General features: G+C 43.7%; 1 long non-coding RNA gene and 1 pseudogene across 2 annotated transcripts; one reads left to right on the top strand and one right to left on the bottom strand.

The window, feature by feature from the left end:
- Positions 1-1,930: 1,930 nt before the first annotated feature.
- LOC121482816 lies at positions 1,931-2,291 on the bottom strand (annotated as a pseudogene).
- A 1,117-nt stretch (positions 2,292-3,408) lies between these two features.
- On the top strand, positions 3,409-6,880 carry LOC121483215. Of its 2 annotated transcripts, none has more exons than XR_005985702.1 (3): positions 3,409-3,533; positions 5,062-5,264; positions 6,520-6,880. It is a non-coding gene; the product is annotated as an uncharacterized LOC121483215 (long non-coding RNA). The 2 variants fall into 2 exon arrangements; XR_005985701.1 differs by having other exon boundaries at positions 3,417-3,533; positions 4,969-5,264.
- The last annotated feature ends 3,875 nt before the right edge of the window (positions 6,881-10,755 follow it).

A 10,755-nucleotide genomic window follows, 5' to 3' on the forward strand; every position in this document is an offset into this window, starting at 1 on the left:
CAGCAGCTTGGCTAGAACAAAACTGTTCCTAGCAGCAGAAAATGCTTCTAGAGAGGAACTTGCATTTGTCATATTCATTCAAGGAGAATGTGCTGATCACCTCCTATACGCCAAGCACCATTCTAAGTGCTGGAGAGATAAGTGCTTGGGGAACATGACAGACAAAAAGCGCTGTCCTTATGAATCTTACATTCTAGAAACTGCTACTGGACCAGGTGTCAGGACCATGAGCGCTAGTCACAGCCCCATGAGTTATTAGCTATGAGACCTGGCACAAGTTCTTTAACAACTCCCTGAACCTGAGAATTCTTATCAGAGGGGTATGAGGTTGAATGGGTTGGTGTATGCTCTTTGAAGAGTATCAAATACCATGTAAATATATGGCTTTATTTTTGTCTACCCTTACCCCTGCCAAGGCTTATAGAGAGTAGTTCCTAACTGCAGACCTATAAGAAATGAAGGTACCCTGGGAATATTTCACTTAGAAGGATTCTGTGAGTACATGAGAGTACTAGCAATCAAAGATAGGTAGGTGGATAAATAGATGACAGGTAGCCAGAGACACATAATTTTTACACAGGTAATACATATTCACTGTGGGAAACTTAGAAAAGATAGACAATTTAAAGCAAGCAGATCATAACTTTCCAGAATTTATCACTCATAGATGAGTCTTGTAGTACCTTCCAGGATTGTCGCTCTATGCATGTGTAGATCAGTGTAGAGCATAATCAGAAGGGCACACAGCTCTTATCCTTGAGAGTATGTCCTCTGTTGATGAACATCTTTCTCTTCATGTTATGACCAGCACAGCATTTCACAAAATGGGGCCAACTTTTTCCATACAAGTGTTGTGTTCAGTTCCAATGCCTTCCATAACCCTACAGCAAGCTTGCACACTCCACACATAAGCTACCACAAATTAGATAGCTTAAAATAATGGAAATTTATTCTCTCACAGTCCCACAGGCCAGAAGTTCAAGATGAAGGTGTCAGCAGGGCCATGCACCCTCTGAAGACTCTAAGGAAGAATCCTTTCTTGGCTCTTTCGGCCTCTGGTGGTTGCCAATAATCCTTGTTGTTACTTGGCTTGTGGTAGTAATCACTTCAATCTCTACCTGTCACGTTGGCATCTTCTTTTGTTGTGTGTTGGTGACCAAATTTTCCTCTTCTTAAAAGGACACCAAACATTGGCTAAGGCCCATCCTAATTCAGTATGACCTCATCTGAATTTATTTATTTATTTATTTATTTATTTATTTATTTATTTATTTATTTTTGAGATCACATCCCCGATTTTATTCCTTTTGTTCAGTAGTCCTGGGAGAAGGGTGGAGGAGTCAGGGTTCCCCCCTTAGAACCATCAAGTATAGGTCTTGAGGGGTCTTTAGTTGATCAGAAGGGCTAAGATACCCCAGCCCCTTCCTCCCAAGTCCTAGTCTGCCTCAATTAATGGGAAGAAAGTTTTCCAAAGGGGGATTCAGGGCTTCTAACCATCCATCAGGGTATCTTCTCAAAGTTCTTGGCAAAAAGTCTGCTCTTTTCAGAGTTAAATACAAGAGAGGGGAGCCCAGGGTCAGGAGAAGGGCATCTCCTTTCTGTCCCATGGGGGGCGTCCTGGCTCCCCATGCTTTAGGGTAAGTAGCTCTCAGCTTGACACAGTTCAGCCAGCCAGCAACCAAGCCGCCCCAAACCCTCATGGGGAGAATTCGACCCGTTATCATGGATGAGGGAAGGTCAGGTACCTCTCAGCATCCATCATTGGGGTCTCTAGGACCTCATGTCCCGAGGAGGGCTCTCCAATTCACCCAATCTATCGAGCTGGTCTTTTCAAGACATCTCCCCTTCCATCAAGTAGGTTCCCTGGTCTCCCCACGCAGTCAGGAGGGCCCCTGCTTCCCCTGTGCTACCGGGTGAACTCCTTGGCCTATCACCGCCCATTGGGAGGGGTCTCTGGTGACCCCATGCTGTCAAGGGGGTTCCTCGGACCACCACCATCATCAGGCTGGGCTCCTGAGGCCCCCGCGCCGCTGGACTCCTTGGTTGACCCCTGCAGGCGCACGAAGGCACCCATGGCCTTGGTGTGACCTGAGCGTAGCAGCTGCAGCTGACGCCGCCCATGGCGGTACAGGTACTCAATACGCAGCACGTCGGAGCGTGGCAATGAGGCGTGCTGCCGGAACCCGGCCCGCGCTCGCGACTTAGCACCTGGTTTCCTGCGCTCAACGGGCAGCCAGCAGCCCGCGGTATAAGCTCAAAACTTGCCTCTGCAGCCTGCTGGCCCGGCTCATGGTAGTGGCTGGGCCTCGGGCGCTCACAGGCAATGGCCCGCGAACAGTCAGCCTCATCTGATTTTAACTAATATCTGCAAGGATTCTATTTCCAAATAAGGTCACATCCACAGATTCCAGGTAAACAAGAACTTTAGGGGGATGCAATTCAACCCAGCACAAGTGTCAACCCCATTGTTTATTTGAACATGCTTCAGATGTGGTTGGTTCTTCCATGTTGGGAAGGCAGTGTCTAGGCATCCACGACCCTGTCACAATACAGGGGGCCAGGGCTTTCTGCTCCTCCGAGTCAGAAAACCTCTTGATGTCAAAATCCTCAATTGTGGGGGTGGCACCTGGCTAGCTCAGTCGGTAGAGCATGCGACTCGACCTCAGGGCTGTGAGTTCAAGCCCCATATTGGGCATAGATATTACTTTTTAAAAATCTTTGATTGGACTGGATGCTGGATGAGATGTAGATGTGCTCTGGTGGGAGCTATTCTAAGTCTACACTTAGCCAGATGGCACCATTCACTGTGGGACATTGTGAAGGAGAAAAGTTCTCAACTCTATTTGCAGGTGAGCACTTGAGCCACAACAGCTTTCAAAGGTGTGGTAATCATTTCCAACTATTAACCTGTGGGCAAAAATTGACATGGGTGTAGAGAATGGAAGGGAACATACAGCTAATTTCTAATTAGTACTCATAGGCATTTTGGGGACACTCTCAACTTACTTTTACACCATGGAAGCTATGGAAACATTCTATCTTTGCCATGATATTTGTACTGCACTGTTCCTTCTAAGCCAGTAAATATACTTCTGTACCAAAATGTATCAAACTACTAATCCTAAACCCTTTGATACAACCCTTCCACTCCTTACCTTACCCCCACTGTGGTCCCTGACATCTTATCATTTAATTGAATCTCTTCACCTCCTTTTGTACCCCCACTCTGACAGAAAAAAAAAAATGCTTCCTGCCCCTGGCATTTCCTTAATTGTATGCAGACATGGTTGGATGTTCATTGCTAGGCTGCTGAGTCAGAAGCCTGGACGGGCCAGCTGCAGTCTTAATGAACTGACTCAGGAAGGAAGTACTAACAGAGATGGTGCACTGTGCACTCAGTGGGTGGGAGCCGATGCCGGCTAGAAGATCTGAGCCTTGCGAGGAGCAGTCTGATTCCCCAGGAAAGAGCATTGGCTGGAAGTTTGGTGGCCTGGGCTAGTCTCTACCACTAACTTGCTACAGACATGACTTTGGTAAGTCATCCCCTTTCCCCGAGCCTCAATTTCCCCACTTATGAAAACAGGGGGCTGGCCCCAGGAAACCCCGTGGGAGAACTAGAGATCCTCTGAGTAAGGTCTCTGCTAAGAAGACAGTCTCCTGTGAGGTTATGGAGGAACTGGTTTAGGAGCAGAAGTGCTATTCCCGAAACAGTCCCAGGAGTGAAACACAGGAAGGATAGAGACAAGACTGCTCAATCCTAGGGTCAGAACTAAAGAGGGCAGTCTGAACAATTATAGTTAGAAGTTGGGGAGAGACAGAGTGAAAGAGATAGGAAGGAACTCTGAACTTGAAGTCAAGAAGGATTGGTTAAGGGTAGATAAGAAGGGCCCAAGGAAAGGCTGTGTGTTGGGGTCTTGGTGCATAAGAGCTAGGGGCCAGGCTACCAGAGTTCTGGAGCTCTAGAAGAGGTGCAGAAGGCAGGTTAAGACTGGAACGAGGGAGGTTGAAAATGGGCTACAACCACACAGATGTTCACTCATATCAATCTGATTTCTGAAGGAAGATGGGTGCCAATAATAATAATACCTCCCTGTAGAGCACCTGATCCCTGAGATGCTCAGTCTGGAACAAAGGGGATTTTTGTACTATAAAGACTCAGTATTCTGTGTTCCACCTTAAGAGCCCATTGGAAGAAGTTGGGTGCTGTGCAGAGCCCAGAGCAAGGCTTTGGTCCCAAACATGCAGCCTCAAGAGGAGAAAGCATCTCACTCTCTGGGTCTTTGCATGTGCTATTTCCTGTACCTGGAGTGCATTCTTCTCTCACCCAGACAATTATCTCAGGGCTCTAACCTTCCCTCCTCCAGGAGCCCTCTCAGACCCTCTCATACTCCACTCTCACTCTACCTCCATGCTCTGCCAACCCTGTCTACTTGCCCTACTGTGACACTTTCCTGTCTCCTTAACTAGCAGTCCTTTATTCTTCATTTTGGTTCCTCAGACCTATCAGAGAGACTAGTGCTTGCTAAGCGCTGGGCAAATATTTGCTACATAGATGTTGACTAGATGCTGTTAGCCACAAGGCATCTCAAGCCATCCTGCCATAGAAGGCATCAATGGGAAAACCTTTGGGAATTATACAGAAAGATGCTGTGGGATTCGTGTCTTTCTGCTAGACACACAGCAGGAGGTGTTAGGACACACATAAAAGGGGTCCAGCAGCATCTAAGAACCCAGTTGTTTGTGACCAGAAATTTATCCTAGAGCTTTCCTCAAAGTAGTATGTTCCAGCTGCTTGGGGGGTGGGGAGCACAGCAGTGAGTGAGGGGACAGAATTCTGCATCCGGAAAACAACTTTGGAGTTTTTAATCTTTAGAGCCAGAAATAGAGGAATCACTCACCCAGTCTCCCTCATATACTAAGCTGCTGACTGCCTCAAGGATGAACTTCCCTCCCCTGGTCTCTTTCCAGGTTTGGCTACACAGGTAGAGAGAACACTGATGAACATTTCCCCTCTCAGGCATGGAGCAGATTGCCTTACATAATTTTCTCATTGATTCTCAGGACAACCCAATGCAGCAGGAACTATTCTTATCTCTACTTTATAGACAAGGCAACTATGGCACAAAAAATGGTTAAATAGTTCACCTAAGATCCCACAGCAAGTAGAATAGTCTGGAATGTCGGCTACCAAATTCTGGCTATTTCCACCACCCTAATCTGCCTCTCAGAAGGTTTGTTACACCCAAAGACTCTTCCCTGGTCAGGTAAGTGGCATTATAATTTTCAAGCAATTGTTTTAAATGATCGTATTCTATATTTTTGAAAAATGGTAGCAACAAAGAGCACATATTGGTAGCAAATGAATATATGCAAAGATGTTCAACATCATTAACCATTAGGGAAATACAGATCAAAATTATAATGAGGTTATATTATAAATCTATTAGAATGGCTGAGATAAACAATACAGATGATACCAAGAGCTAGTGAGGATAAGTAGCAACTGGAACTCCCAGTCAGAATGATCTTTGGTGATAGAAGGCAGAATAGTGGTTACCTTTGTGAGTAGAGATGACTGGGAGAAGACAAGAGGGGGGCTTCAGGGGCACTGTGATTGTCTCCATCTGGGTGATGATTACAATGGATATGTTTTCTTTATGAATATTCATTAAGCTTATGATTTGTGCATGTTTCTTTTTGTAAACGTTTATGTCAATAAAAGTTTATTAAAGAATAAATCATGATAAAAGTAAAATATGTTCACTGTTAAAAATAGTGCAAAAAGTAGAGAGGGTACAGAGCAAAAAGCAAAACTTGCCTCCCCATCCCCCAGTTCTACTTCCCAGTGGTAATCAGTGTTAATCTAAGCATATAGATAAATACAGCTCTATTTTTCTTACACTAATGGGGAATGGAGGCCGAATGCCCAAAAGTCAGAAACAATGAGTGTATATTTGCCAACAAAATTCACTTTGGGCATCTAGGATGGAGGAAGGCAGCTGGTAGTAACAGAGATTGAGGATTCTGGTCACACAAAACTAGCAAAACTAATACCTAAAACCAGGCCAACATTCCAAAAATCTTTGTCCTCGATGTCATTCGTTTATGCTGGAGATGATTATCCCCAACCCCCTCCTACCTTACTCCTCCGTGTTAGAATCAATACAGTCAACTAGAAGATTACTACAGAATGAAAAGGTTTGGAAGATTCTGGACTAGAAAAGCCAAGGACAGTAGATGGACACTGAATGTGGGATTTGTCAGTGGAGTGCTAGAAGCCAGGATTCAAAGTTATGACGAGTATCTCTTCTTCTAGGGAGCCTTCCCTGATACTCTTTCTATCCCAGCCACCTGCTGCATAGGTACTCCTCCTTACTGTTCCCACAGCAGTCTGTATTCATCTCTACTGGGGCATTTGTCACATTGTTTTATGTTTGTTTGCTTGTATATTAGTTGTTTGCTCTGAACTGGGAGCTCCTGGCAAGGAAGGGACTATTGTCTTTATCTTTGTATCCCCAGCATCCAGCTCAGCACCCAGGCCACAGTAGGAACTCAGTGAATGTTGATCTGAGCAAATGAACTGATTGAGAGAAATGTCTCCTGTAATTGCTTCTTACCAATCTAGCTAACAAGGGCAGTATTGTGGATGGAGGCACCAGAGAGCATCTCATATTTGGCTTTTTGCTGCAGATCTACGTGGAGAATCATTCATGGGGCCAAAAAAATTCTCAAGGCTGGATAGAAATTTTGCATTGGAAGCTTTAAAATGCAATATCTGGCTTTGAAGAGGGTGTATAACACAAATAATTTATTATGCATTGATAATGGAGATTTTCATTGTCTGTTGACTAATAGAAAATAAACAATAACTTTTAAATTATCTTCCTTTGAGTGTGATGTGCTTGTTTAGGTTAACATGTTTATTGTTCAATGTTTTTAAAAAATGTGATTTTTTTGCCTCCAAATCTCACAGAAATGTCTGAAAAGAAACTTTAAAAAATGAATCAGTACAGGGTTTTATGTTGCAGCATTGTTTATTACTTTTTTAAAAGATTTATTTATTTGTTTGAGAGACAGAGAGAGAGAGTCTGTGTGTGCAAGTTGAGGGAGGGGCAGGGGGGAGAACTTCAAGCAGACTTCCCACTGAGCTTGGACCCGGACTGGGAGCTCAACCTCCTGACCCATGAGATCATGACCTGAGTGGAAACCAAGAGTCAGGTTCTCAACTGACTGAGCCATCCAGGCACCCCTGTGGCAGCATTGTTCAATATCATAGGACTGGAGACAACCTAAATGTTTATCAATAGGGAACTAGTTAAATAAATTGTGGTATGTCATTATACAATGGAATATTATGCAATTGTAAAAAAAAGAATAAAGAAGCACTTTGCTGACATGGGATAATCTCCAAAATATATTGTTAAATGAAAAAACAAAGTTTCAGAATAGAGTATTAAATACTACTGTGTGTAAATAAAGGTGAAAGAGAATATCTATGTACTTGCTTGAATGCATAGAGAAGCAACTCTGGAAGATATGTGAGAAACTAACAACATTGGTTGACAATGGAGAACTGGGAGAAAGAGGTGGAAAGATGACTTTACACTGCACAGTATTTTATATCACTTACCTTTTAAAAAAGATTTTATTTATTTGTTCATGAGAGACACAGAGAGAGAGGCAGAGACATAAGCAGAGGGAGAAGCAGGCTCCCTGTGGGGAGCCTAAACTGGGACTCGATCCCAGGACCCCAGGATCATAACCTGAGCCAAAGGCAGATGCTCAACCACTGAGCCACCCAGGTACCCCATCATTTACCTTTTTAACCACGTGAATGTATTATTTGGCCAAGAATAAACGCAAAAAGAGTGAAATCACAACAACTATGGGAAACAGAAAAAGGTAACATCAGTGTGAAATAAATTTTGAGTGATACCCTCAAGTAAGGAAGACAATGAATTTGGACTAGAAGAGAAATCCAAGTAGAAAGCATTGCAATTCAGGTACTCAAGAGGTAAGAGTGGGTTTTCCCAAGGGGACACCAATCTCAGAGACAATGAATGCAGAGATCAGGGGTAGGCTGAGAGGGAATCATTATGATAACTTATTGAAGAGCTGCAGTAAAGCAGCTGGGACAGGTGGGCTCTCTTCTCCCCTCTCCCAAGAGCCCTTTGTCAGCAGCATAAGGCCTTGGCCCTCAGGCTAAGTTGCCAGAGTAGGGCTCTAGGAGAGTGCTAAGACCTCTGCAAAAGACAGAAAAAAGAAAACAAAAGGAAAACCAGCTCAGTTGAGAGTGAAACCTTCTCAAGGTCTTCACCCCCAGAGAAAAGCCCTCCTTGCTTTATCAGTTGTGGGGGTCCCTGGCCTTCCTGCCTCTCCACCCACATAACCTAAAGGGAAGCCTGCCTGTTGACAGGCTCTACCCACTGAAACAGAACCCGCAGTCAGCCCTCCCATTCCGGAGAAGTGTTTGTGGGGGGAAACAGATCAGTGCAATTGCAGAGGAAATCCATGCTATCTACCCATAAAAACGCACATAGTTTTTCATTCATAAATATGACCAGACAATAAAGGGTCATCAGATATTTGAGGAAAACTATCAACATGAAAGAAAAGGACCAACATAAACAAATGGAACTGACCCCAGAGGAGACAAAGATAATTAGAGGAATAGAAGCAAACTCAAAACAAATATATTCTCATTTGTATCACCAGAGAGCCCGGCCAGTGCCATCAGATTAGAATGTTGTATAGCTCTCCTTTCCATCCTCTTAAAATTTACTAAATTGACCGAGATTTATTAATTCCTTACAAAGTGTCAGGAAGCAAGGATTCTGAGGTATTTTTTTTTTATTGTCCCTTTCCTCTACAAGCTAATGGTAGGAAAATCAAACAAGTCAATTATGAGATAATGTGGCAAATGCTAGGGTAGATGAAGTACAGAAGATGGATTCATGTGGATTAAGCCTCCCACCTTGTCTGCTGGGAGGGGATGTTTCAGAGGGGGATCTCTTCATCAACCTTAATGGCTAAGGGTGGAGGGAGTCAGCATGATCATGGGGAACAGTCTGACTAAGCACAGCACATTTAGGAATAAACCTAGCTTGATATGGCTGATGCTCAGGGTTGAGTGGGAGCAAGTTACAAGAGATGAAGACAGAAAGGTGGGCAAGGGGCAGATCACGTTCTGTGCTAAGAATTGAGATGCTGTGCTCTAGGCTAGGGTTTTCCAGACATGTTCAGGGAAAAGAGTCTGTGAGGCCGTTTGTAGAACAAACAAAATGCTGATATATTTAACTCTTTCGTATGTACTGGAAATAATTTTCCTAGCAGAAACTATGACTGTGTTCTAGGTTATCAATATAAAATCACAACCACAAGCATAGTCACACCAAAAACAAACTGTTGAAGTATGATCCATTGGTTTTTGAACTTTTCCCTTCATACTTATTTGCTGCAATTCAGTCACTGGCTAGCAGGAAAGTGGTAGTAAAAAAGGATAACAGAGATTTAAGAAAATTTTGCATAAGAAAAACTGAAAAATGAAACAATTCAATGCATTAACTTTATTCTTTCTGTGAACTAAGAGAAAGATGGTCAATATTTGACTTTGGCTACAGGCACTTTTGTGCACTCCATAGACCCATAGATTTCTTGGAAACTAAGGTTAAGAATCACTTTTGGATGCATTAAGCAGCTGAGGATTTTTAAAGGGGACCAAACACCAGGGCCAAGGCCACTCCTTCTTGGAGGAGAGACAGGTACGGGACATCCCAACACAAAGGATGTTTGATCAAGAATCAGATATCAGAAAATAGAGTTTAAGTTTGGAAGTTGGAAAGGTAGCCAATTGTTGTAGAGGACCAGGCACAAGAAGGATGGAAGAAAGAGGAGGCTTCAAGGATTGAAGTGCAAGTGGGCTCTTCTGGAGTTAATCCCATTCATGTTGAACACACCAGGGCACTCCATCATTCTGTTTGCCTGAATCTGATGCAGAATCTTAGGAGGTCAAGTCAGATTAGATAATACGGTCACTTATAAGATTTAGAATTAACATTCTTCCAGCAGTATGAAGGATGGATAGGGTAGGGCAGCAAGGTAAGCAAGGAGATAAATTAGAAGAGTACAGATCAGTAATCTAGGAGAGAGGGGACATGGGCCTGCTCTGATGTTGGCAGAAAAAAAGTGGTGGCAGTCAAGAAGCTTTGGGGAAGAAGAAGCCACTGGAATTGGGGAGGAATCTGGGCAAGAGAGAGGGAGGAATCATGGACAGCTCCCTGGTCTCTGACCTGGGCAATTAGGTGTATATAGTAGCACTATATCCTGAGATAGGAAGCACCCTGAGGGAGAACCGGTCTGGGTTGGAAGTGGAGTTAAGTATAGGACATGCAAATAAGAGGTGGCTTTGGGAGAACCAAGTGGAAATGTTCAGAGGTAGCTATACTTACAAAACTAAATTTCAAGGTTATAGTTATAGATTTTGGATTTATCACAATGAAGGTGATAGTGAAAACCATGACAGTGGATGGGAATCACCCAAGGAAAACGTGTAGAATGAGGATCGGGGAGAGGGGAGGGGCAGGGGAAGAGAAAAGAGGAGGGGAGGATGAGGATGAGGAATACCAAAGTTTTAAGGGAAACAGAGGAAAAAGGGAATCACACAAAGAAGTATTCTGAGAGGCCAGGGGGACAAGCTTTCAGAAGGGTGACAACAGAATCATAGGTTAATGGACGGATAGAAAGGTCATTAAAAAT

This window comes from Vulpes lagopus, chromosome X, assembly GCF_018345385.1.
Source record: "Vulpes lagopus strain Blue_001 chromosome X, ASM1834538v1, whole genome shotgun sequence".
Taxonomy (NCBI): domain Eukaryota; kingdom Metazoa; phylum Chordata; class Mammalia; order Carnivora; family Canidae; genus Vulpes; species Vulpes lagopus.